We start from the raw sequence: 10,000 nt of genomic DNA, 5'->3' as shown, positions 1-10,000 counted from the left end.
AGCTCTGCTGCAATCGGAGCCATTCTAGCACCTGAGGCGAAGGCCATGGAGCCATTCTCAGCGCCTGGGCCAACTTTGCTTCAATGGAGCCTTGGCTGCGGGAGGTGAAGAGAGAGACAGAGAAAAAGAAGGGGGTAAAGGTGGAGAAGCAGATGGATACTTCTCCTGCATGCTTTGACTGGGAATTGAACCCAGGACTTTCACATGCCAGGCTGACGCTCTACTGCTGAGCCAACCAGCCAAGGCCTCAGATTGGCTTCTTTTATTTAATAATATGCATTTAAGATTCCTCCATGGCCCTAGCCAGTTAGCTCAGTTGGTTTGTCCTGTTGCGGGTATGATCCCCTGTTAGAATACACGTGAGAAGCTACCAGCAACCAATAAATGCATGACTGAGTGGAACAACAAATGAATGTTTCCCTTCCTCCTCCCGTTTCTCTCTCTTCCTCTGTAAAAATTAATCAATAAATAAAACTCTGGCCCAGGCTGGATAGCTTGGTTGGTTGGAGCATTGTTCTGAAGTACTGAGGTTGCCAGTTTGATCCCTGGTCAGGGCACATACAGGAACAGATCAATGTTTCCTGTCTCTCTTCCTTCCTCTCAATAAAACCAATAAATAAATATTTAAAAAACAAAACAAAAACCTTGGCCAAATAGGTGATTGGCTGTAGTGTTTTCCTGGCGGGAACGTTGCCAGTTTGATTCCCTGGTCACAGCACATACAGGAGCAGGTTGATGTTCCTGTCTCTCTCTCCCTGCCTCTCTCAAAAACAAAAACAAAAACAAAAAAAACTAACAAGGATTCTTCCATGTCTTTTCATTGCTTGATAGCTCATTTCTTATTAGCACTGAATAATATTTCATTGTCTGTGTGTACCAGTTTATTAATTTACTCACCTATTGAAGGACATCTTGGTTGTTTCCAAGCTTTGGCAACTATGAGTAAATCCGTTACAAACATCCATGTGGAGGTTTTTGTGTGGTCTTAAGTTTTCAACACCTTTGGGTAAATAACAAGGAACATAATTGCTGAATCATGTGGTAAGAGTACGTTTAGTTTAAGAAAGCACTAAACTGTCTTTCAAAGTGGTTGTAACATTTTGCATTCCCTCTAGCAATAAATGAGAGTTTCTTTCGCTGCACATCCTTGACAGCATTTGGTGTTGTCAGTGTTCCAGATTTTGGCCATTTAATAGATGTATATTAGTATCTCATTTTTTTCAAAAAAAGAAAAATGTAGGGATTAATATACTCTTTTAATTTGTTTATAAATATTTTTAAGGTTTAAAAGTGTTTGAAGTTCATAATTCCTATTAGAAAACATTACATGAATGAATACCCTAATGTCAAAACCACTGTTACAGCTGCATTTAGGGTAGAGGGTTAAGGATTCTCTTCAAAGCACCTCAGCTTTCTCCTGAGATCAGAGGAACACTGGCTTATATTCTTGCAACATCCATCCGGTGATATAAGTTGCTTTTCCTTCAACAAAGGCTTTATTATTCAGATGGGAATTAAGCTTGACTTTCGAATTTGGCTGACAGTTTAGTGATGAGATTCATAAGCTTTGGGCTGCTCTGATAGTTTGACATATTTCCCAGGTTCTGGGCTATATCCTGGAAGGCCACCTAACTTCTGGATTTTTTGGCTGAAAGAACCTCTGGATCACTAAGAATTTTGTTGATCCTAGGCATTACTGCCAGACCAGGCACACCCTCTCCCATTCCAGGCATGCCCCCAGCAAAGCCACCTGGAAAAGAGTCACACTGAGCTCCTAATTGTGGTCTGGCTTTCTCCTCCCTCTGATCTCTCTCATGTTTCTTCGGAACCTTCTTAACCCTTTTCATTCTTTCTTTGATCTCTTGCTCTTCACTTTTTCCCTTTTTCTGATCTTCAATTTTCTGTGCCCTTGGTTGAACTTCTTTTAGCATTGCACTAGCATCTAGGTCATAATCCAGTTTACACTAAGGGGCTGCTTCTTCCCAATGGCCCAGAAGTCTGTGCACTTTTCCTTGCCACTTGTTAGGCTGAGCTGAATCAGCATTTGTTTCAGTAGCTATGCCAGTCTTAGACGGCAGCACTTGGCTCCTGTAATTTCACAAAGACACTGGGTCTCTTGGGATTTAGAATGGCCAAGTGAGGATTCAGCGTGATGGTCAACAAAGTCATGGCTTTCTGTGGTTCACCATCATTTTAGGCATCAATGACAGACACTTTTTCTTTTAAATCATCATTTGTCTGATCTCTCCTTGGTTATCTCTACATTTTCATCTCATTTCTTGAGGGGCATTAGTGTCTGGTTCAATCATACTTTCATTGTCAATTTCAAGTTCACTTTCCTCACTTGCTGGTTCCTCTGTTCTTATGTTTTCCTCTGCCTTCTTACAATGTTTTTTTTCTTGATATTCTGATTTAGTTTTATGAGTAGCAGGTGGTTTTTTGCCCCCCCCCCCCCTCCACCAATTTCCTCCATCTACTCCCTAAGGAAATGTTATTTACCCATTGTACAGAATGCTTAGATCTTGCTTACACATTTTCATGTAGGCCCAAAGTGGGTAGGGTGGGGTGTTCCATGGTCAGAAAATGGCGGGGTCCAGCCCCGGGGGGAATCCAGGGGTCCCACAGGAAGAGACAGCGTCGGCGAAATCGAGTGAGAGAGCCGAATTCTTTTCTTTCTCTTTATTCTCTAGTTAGCATTTACTGCCAGGCATCTCTGCCAAATGCTGGTATAGCTTCTTTTTTATACACACACACTAAGTTACAATTACATGGTATTAATCATTGCTTCTGTTTCACTATGTTTACATATTTCCAGATAACAGTTAATTTATATCTATAAACTACAAATCAGGTGGCAATCACTCAAAGTATAACTATAAAATAACTTGAATAGCGATAACAACATTGGTAAAAGCTTTTAAAGGATTAGTACTAACTAATAACTCGACTTTACTGTTGTTGTGTGTCAAGGGGAAGAGAGAGATTAGCAGACGAAATCATTAAGGACTAGCAAAGGACCACCGCTTGCTCAGGCAAATGGCCTTGAGTTTATGCAGTGTCCTAACTTTTCTCACAAGATTTCAAAAGGCTTGCCCATTAAGAAATTGACATCATAACATTAAGAGAAACTTTTACTTAAAGATATATAGAGTGCACTTGCAAGATAGCTTAGTAGCAACATAATTTCAGAAGACATTAATTGCTATTGCTTCTATGGATCCCCCCACATTCCTCTCATTATCTGAAGAAAAAATCTTGGAAAGTACATAAATCTCATGAGAGTGTCTCACTGAGAAAGCCCAGCAACTGCCTTCAGTCATAAAACAAGTCTCTTAGCAAAACATTCTTTTCTTGCCAACTGTGCTCCCATCCCAGGCCACACAACGGGTCATTCCATTACACCTTACCTAAGATTCTATTGTCTAGTCAAATTTTATTTATTTACTGTATTCACACACTAGTTAAGTTCTAACTATATTCTTCTCAGAGTGTTCCACCATCTGCAGGTCAGGTAAGCAAGAAGAAAGGAAAGTTTCTCTACTCTATCACATGAAAAGGCTAGGGAGGAAAAATGATGAATTAAGTGAAGGTCGAAAGGTGCTCTGTGCGCAGCCACTGCCTCCTACCCATTCACAAGTCACAATCTATTCTTTCTAACATGATTAATAAGAAGAAATTCTCCTACAAACTTAACCCTTTACGAGGGATATCATAGCCAGCCTCTTATGTTTATGAGCCCAGTTCAAGGGGCTTACAGGCTTTTCTGTGGAATTCGCACCCTCTGTCTCATTTCCAAAGAAATTACTATGAATCTACAGGGAAAGCACGGTACTATTATCCCTGTGCCATAAATAATAGCACACACCCAGAAAAGGGGGGATATAAGGCCAGATTAATTCAAAAGGTCAAAGGGGGAAGTATCGTTGTGCCTTTCCTTTGCAGTGACTTTGTCAACCCATAGCCATTGGCCTTCACTGTGGTGACTTTGTCAACCAGCAGCCATTGGTCTTCTCTGCTGTGACTTTGTCAATCAGCAGTTTTTGATCTTCTTCTGCTGTGACCTTGTCAGCCAGCAGTTGTGGGTTTTCTCTGCTGTGACCTTGTCAGCCAGCAGTCGTTGATCGGCTCCCAACAAGAAAACTGTGGGAGGCAGCAAGCTTGGCTGAGGCTGTGACCCAATTCCAAGGAAGCTAGGTAGAAGAAAGGGTGGCTGCCTCAAGGCAGAACCTCATCATTGTTTTAATTTGCCTTTCTCTGATGACATAGGATGTGGAGCATTTTTTCTTTCTTTCTTTTTTTTTAAAATAAGATAAGTGTTTATTCCAGTGAGAATTTCTTTCCTTTTTTTGTGGCAGAGACAGAGTCAGAGACAGGGACAGAGAGGGACAGACAGACAGGAAGGGAGAGAGATGAGAAACATCAATTCTTTGTTGTGGCTCCTTAGCTGTTCATTGATTGATTTCTCGTATGTGCCTTGATGGGGGGGCAGACTGAGTGACCCCTTGCTCAAGCCAGCGACCTTGGGTCCAAGCTGGTGAGCTTTGCTCAAACCAGATGAACCTGCACTCAAGCTGGCAACCTTAGGATCTTGAAGCTGAATTCTACACATCCCAGTCTGATGCTCTATCCACTGCACCACCGCCTGGTCAGATGTGGAGCATCTTTTCATATGCTTATTTGCCATCTGTATATCTTTGGTGAGGTGTCTTTTAAGCTCTTTGGCCCATTTTTTTAATTGGAGTTGCTTGTTTTCCTACTGGATTTTGACAATTTGTGTATCTTAGATAAAAATTCTTTATTTGGTACACCTTTTACAAATATTTTCTCCCCGTCTGTGGCTTGTCTTCTCATTCTCTTGACATTGTCTTTTGTAGAGCAGAAGCTTTTAATATTAGTGAAGTCCAGCTTATTAACTATTTCAAGGATTATGCCTTTCTTGTATCTAAAAGTCATTGCCATACCCAAGGTCATCTCGGTTTTCTTCTATGTCATCTTCAAAGAATTTTATAGTTTTGTGTTTTACATTTAGGTTGATGCTCCATTTAGAGTTGATTTTTGTGAGGGGTGTAAAGTCTGTGTTTATTTTTATTTATTTAGTTTATTTATATTTTTCAATTATAGTTGACACTCAATATTAGTTTATATTAGTTTCAGGTGTGCCACTTTAAAATTTATGAAGTAACCTCTCCCTGATAATTCAAGTGCCCACCTAGCACCATATATAGTTATTACAATATTGACTAGGTTTGTGTTTAGATTCATTTTTTATAAGTGGATATTCAGTTGTTCAGCAGCATTTGTCCAGAGACTGATTTTGCTCTATTGTACTGCCTTTATGCCTTTGTCAAAGATCAGTTGATTATATATATTTACCTGGGTCTACTTCTGGACTCTCTATTTCAGTTCATATCTATTTGTCTATTCTCTCACTGTTTTGATTACAGTGGCTAAGTAAGGTAGCATCAGTCCTCTAACTCTGTTCTTTTTATTCAATATTTTGTTGGCTCCTTCAATATGTTGTATGGGTTTATTGCCTCTCCATATGAACTTTAGAATCAGTATGTAATTTTCACAAAATAATTTGCTGAGATCTTGATTTGGATCGCATTGAATCTATAGTTCAAGTTGGAAAGAATTAACATCTTGACAAAATTAAGTCTTTTTATTCTTGAATATGGAATGTCTCTCAATTATTTAGTTCTTTGATTTTTCTCATCAGAGTTTTATAGTTTTCCTCATATAGATCTTATATATATTTTGTTAGATTTATAACTAAGTTTGTGATTTGGGGGGAATGCTCATTTAAATGAGCTGTTTTTAATTTTAAATTCCATTTGTTGCTGATGAATAGGAAAGCACTTGACATATATATTAACCTTGTATTCTGAAACCTTGCTATAATTGTTTATTAGTTTCAGGTTTTCTTTGGTTGCATTCCTTCAGATTTTTTTACATATATAGTTATGCCTTCTGTGAACAAAGCAACATCACATCCTTTTATCCCCCTACCTACCTTAATACATAGCTCTAAACTATGTGAAAATTTGCTTATATAACCACAATGTCATAATACCCAACTAAGTTACCCAGTAATCCTTAGAAGATTAATACTAACACTATTTTCAGATTTTCCTGATTATCTTTAAAAAATCTATTTTTACATCTGGTCACAATGTCTCTTAAGTCTTCTTTAATCTAGAATAACCCATCTTCCCTTTTACGTTATTTTTAAATTTTTAAAATTATTGATTTAGAGAAAGAGAGAAAAGTGGGATGAGAGTGTGAGAGAGAAAGATATGTTGATTAGGATTTTTTTTGCTTGCTTTTTTGTTTATTTTTGTTTTTTAGTGAGAGGAGACAGATTCCCTCGTACACCACCCTGACCAGTATTTACCTGGCAAGCCCAGTAGGAGGTGATGCTTTGCCCATCTGGGGCACTTGCTCTGTTGCAACCAGAGTCATTTTTTAGTGCCTGAGGTGGAGGCAGTGGAGTCATCCTCAGTGCCTGGGTTAACTCTCTCTAATCAAACCATTGCCACAGAGGGGAGGAGAAGAGAGAGCCTGAGAGAGAGAAACAAGAGGTGGAAGAGTGGAGAAGCAGATGGGCATTTCTCCTGTGTGCCCTGACCGAGAATCAAACCCAGGACATCCACATGCTAGGCCAATACTTTACCACTGAGCCAACCAGCCAGGGCCAAAACATTGATTTGTTGTTCCACTTGTTTTTGCATTCATGGGTTGATAATTGTATGTGCCCTGACTGGGAATTGAACCTGCAACCTTGGCATATCAGGACAACATTCTGACCAGCTGAACTACCAGGCCAAAGTCCCTTTTTAATTCTTTATGTCATTGACTTGTTGAAGAAACATGGTTATTTGCTCTGTAGAGAACATCCTACATTCTGGCTTTGTCTCTGCATTTTCATTCAACTTGTTCCTCTATAAACCATATTTCCTGTAAATGGATGTTGGCTCTAATGACAGATTAAATGCTTACTTCTTTTTTTTGTCAATAGTATATTTTTAATGTTTTCTAAAAAGGTAGGTAACAGCCTGGCCTGGCAGTGGTGCAGTGGATAGAGCATCGGACTGGGATGCAGAAGACCCAGGTTTGAAAACCTGAGGTCACCAGCTTGAGTGCAAGCTTGTCCTGCTTGAACATGAGCTTACCAGCTTGAGTATGGGGTCGCTGGCTTGAGTGTATGATCATAAATATGACTCCATGGTCTCTGGCTTAAGCCTAAAGGTTGCTGGCTTGGAACCCAAGGACATTAGCTTGAGCCCAAGGTCACTGGCTTGAGCAAGGAGTGACTCCCTCTGCTGGAGCCCCCCAGTCAAGGCACATATGAGAAAGCAATCAATGAACAACTAAGGAAGTGCAGTAAAAAATTGATGATTCTCATCTCTTTTCCTTCCTGTCTGTCTGTCTGTCCCTATCTGTGCCTCTCTCTATCTCTCCCTGTCTCTGTCATACACACAAGAAAAGAAAAAGAAATAAAAGGTAGGTAACATAGGGTGGACAGGAAATCAGGTGTCTGACAGAAAAAGCATGAAGTGAGTTGTGACTGGCGCTATCTTTGAAAACAGTTATTTTTGTATAGATATTTTTATGTGAAGAAGTTTGGCGATCCTATGTGAGAAGACCTTGTTTTCTACCTATACAGCCATCGACGATAATAATACTTCACATTTATATTCAAAGTGTTCTCACATAGGTCATTTAATTTTGGTAGCTGCTTACTGACACAGAGTACAGATGGTAGTATCTTCATTTTGAAGATTATGCAGCCCTGGCCAGTTGGCTCAGTAGTCAAGAGTCAGTCCGGCATGTGGATGTCCTGAGTTCAACTCCCTGTCAGGGCACACAGGAGAAGTGCCCATCTGCTTCTTCACACCTCCCCCTCTTCTCGCTTCTCTCTCTCTCTCTGTCTGTCTCACTCTCTCTCTCTTCCTCTTCTTGCAGCCATGGTTGTATGGGTACGAGTTGACCCTGGACACTGAGGATGGCACCAAGGCTTCCTCTACAGGTGCTAAGAACAACTCAGTTGCTGAGCAATGGAGCAACGCCCCAGATGGGCAGAACATCACCCCCTAGTGGGCTTGCTGGGTAAATCCTGGTTGGGGCACATGTGGGAGTCTATCTCTGCTTCCCTGCCTCACACTGAATTGAAAAAACGGATTATGCAACTGAAGCTCAAGTGAAGTAGCAGAAATAGTGTAGAAAACAGTTTCTGATTCTAAGGGCTATGACCTTTCTGTCCCTTTGTGCTGCTTCCCTCCCATCAGCTCTGGGTGTTCCCCACTACCCTCACTACCATCAAAGGTGGGTTTTGGGCCATGTACATAGTTCACTCAGGCAGTTATGATCTTTCTGTAACTGAATTCTCAGAGAATATGCAGAATGAGAGAAGTGAGCAAATTCATTTTTGTTTAACAATCAAATGCATAACCAGACTGAATGAGAGGTTATATCATATAACAGATAAGAGACTCTTTAAGCCCTACTGAATGTTGGCAGGTTTAGGATCTATCAGGAGAGAATTTCTGGGGTAGGTGGGGGCTAAGGATTGGCCAGTTCAGGTGTCTAGAGCAGCTTGGGAGAATATGGAAATAGCCAGGCAATGGGCAGAGAGGGGAGCGGGAATAGAGCAAGAATAGGAGTCAGGAGAGTCAGAGGCTACTTAAGGGGAGAGAGGGAGGGAGGGTCCTGTGGTTAGAATAAACTGCAGTGGCTTGTCAGAGCAAGTGAGAGGGTGCTTTCTTGTTCTTGTGCTGTCAGATGGATGGAGGCCTGTCTAAAAGAGGAGCCTCCTTTCCCAGTGGAGTTGGAAGAGAGCCTCCAGAATGGAGTGCTGCTGGCCAAGCTGGGCCACTTTTTTGCACCCTCTGTGGTTCCCTTGAAGAAGGTCTATGACGTGAACCAGCTGCGGTAGCAGGTTTCTGCCTTCCAACTTATTCCTCTCAGACTACCCCTTCTTCTCAAAGCTGTGTGAGTAGAGTGACCATATATTTTATTGTCCAAACCTGGATATTTTTGAAGATGAAAAAGGTGCTACTAATCATTGCACTGGAATAACAGGTATCAATTGGTGTCTCCCAGCCAGACCATGTGCATTATTCTTAGCAGCAAGGGACACTTGACAAGTGGGCTTTGAGATACCCCTGATATGAAAACTTCTAAGAAGACTTTTCTACCCACAACCTACATGCAGAGGCTTGTGGGCTTTGCTACCTGAAAGTATTTCCTGGGAACACTGCCCCTTCTTTGTGCCCTGACTAGCCTAACCTGCCTCTCCTTCCTGTCCTAGTTCTGCATTCCCGTTTTCTAGGATACCTTTCTAGATTGTTAGTCCCATCCCTGTGCCACTTTTCCCAAATGTCCATTCCTGGTGGTTTCTGTTGGTCTGTGTGTGACTGTCTTGGGAGATGAAAAGTCCAAGGGGAGGGTCCTCTGGCTCTTACAGCCACTTGAAAATCCGAGCAGTGGTCTTGCTCTGCTTATGCAGGGGTCTCAAACTCGGGGCCCGCGGGCCGCATGCGGCCCGCCGAACAATTTTGTGCGGCCCGCAGACTAATCCACGAACTACAGTTTCTGGTCGTTTTGTGACACTGAAAAGTGTTGCGTAACAGTTGCCTTTTGTAGACCTAGTGCGGCCCGCCAAACGGCTGTGACCTTGCTCTGTGGCCCACAAGCTGAGTTGAGTTTGAGACCCCTGGCTTATAGGGAACCCTGAGAACTGTGGAAATAGATTCCCTTCTCTTTCTTTCCCTTTCAGGCAACTGGTTTACATTTCGGTCACACCAACATCAATTTTTGGCTCTCTGCAAAACCCTCATCGGTCTGCCTTCAGTAACAGTGAGCCTCAAGATTGAGGTTTATCTTTACTATTCACCAGCTGACCCACTCCCCAACCCTCACCACACACAAATCTATTACTCCGAGACACTTTAGCCTTTATCTCATGTGTTTTCTTTTTTGTTTTTGTTTGTTATTGTTG

The 10,000-nt window shown here is 41.5% G+C and overlaps 1 pseudogene; it reads right to left on the bottom strand.

The window, feature by feature from the left end:
* Positions 1 to 1,514: 1,514 nt before the first annotated feature.
* LOC136383467 (hsc70-interacting protein pseudogene) lies at positions 1,515 to 6,496 on the bottom strand (annotated as a pseudogene).
* Between the last annotated feature and the right edge of the window lie 3,504 nt (positions 6,497 to 10,000).

Source organism: Saccopteryx leptura, chromosome 11 (genome assembly GCF_036850995.1).
Source record: "Saccopteryx leptura isolate mSacLep1 chromosome 11, mSacLep1_pri_phased_curated, whole genome shotgun sequence".
NCBI lineage: Eukaryota > Metazoa > Chordata > Mammalia > Chiroptera > Emballonuridae > Saccopteryx > Saccopteryx leptura.
This window is presented reverse-complemented; position numbering and strand designations above follow the sequence as displayed.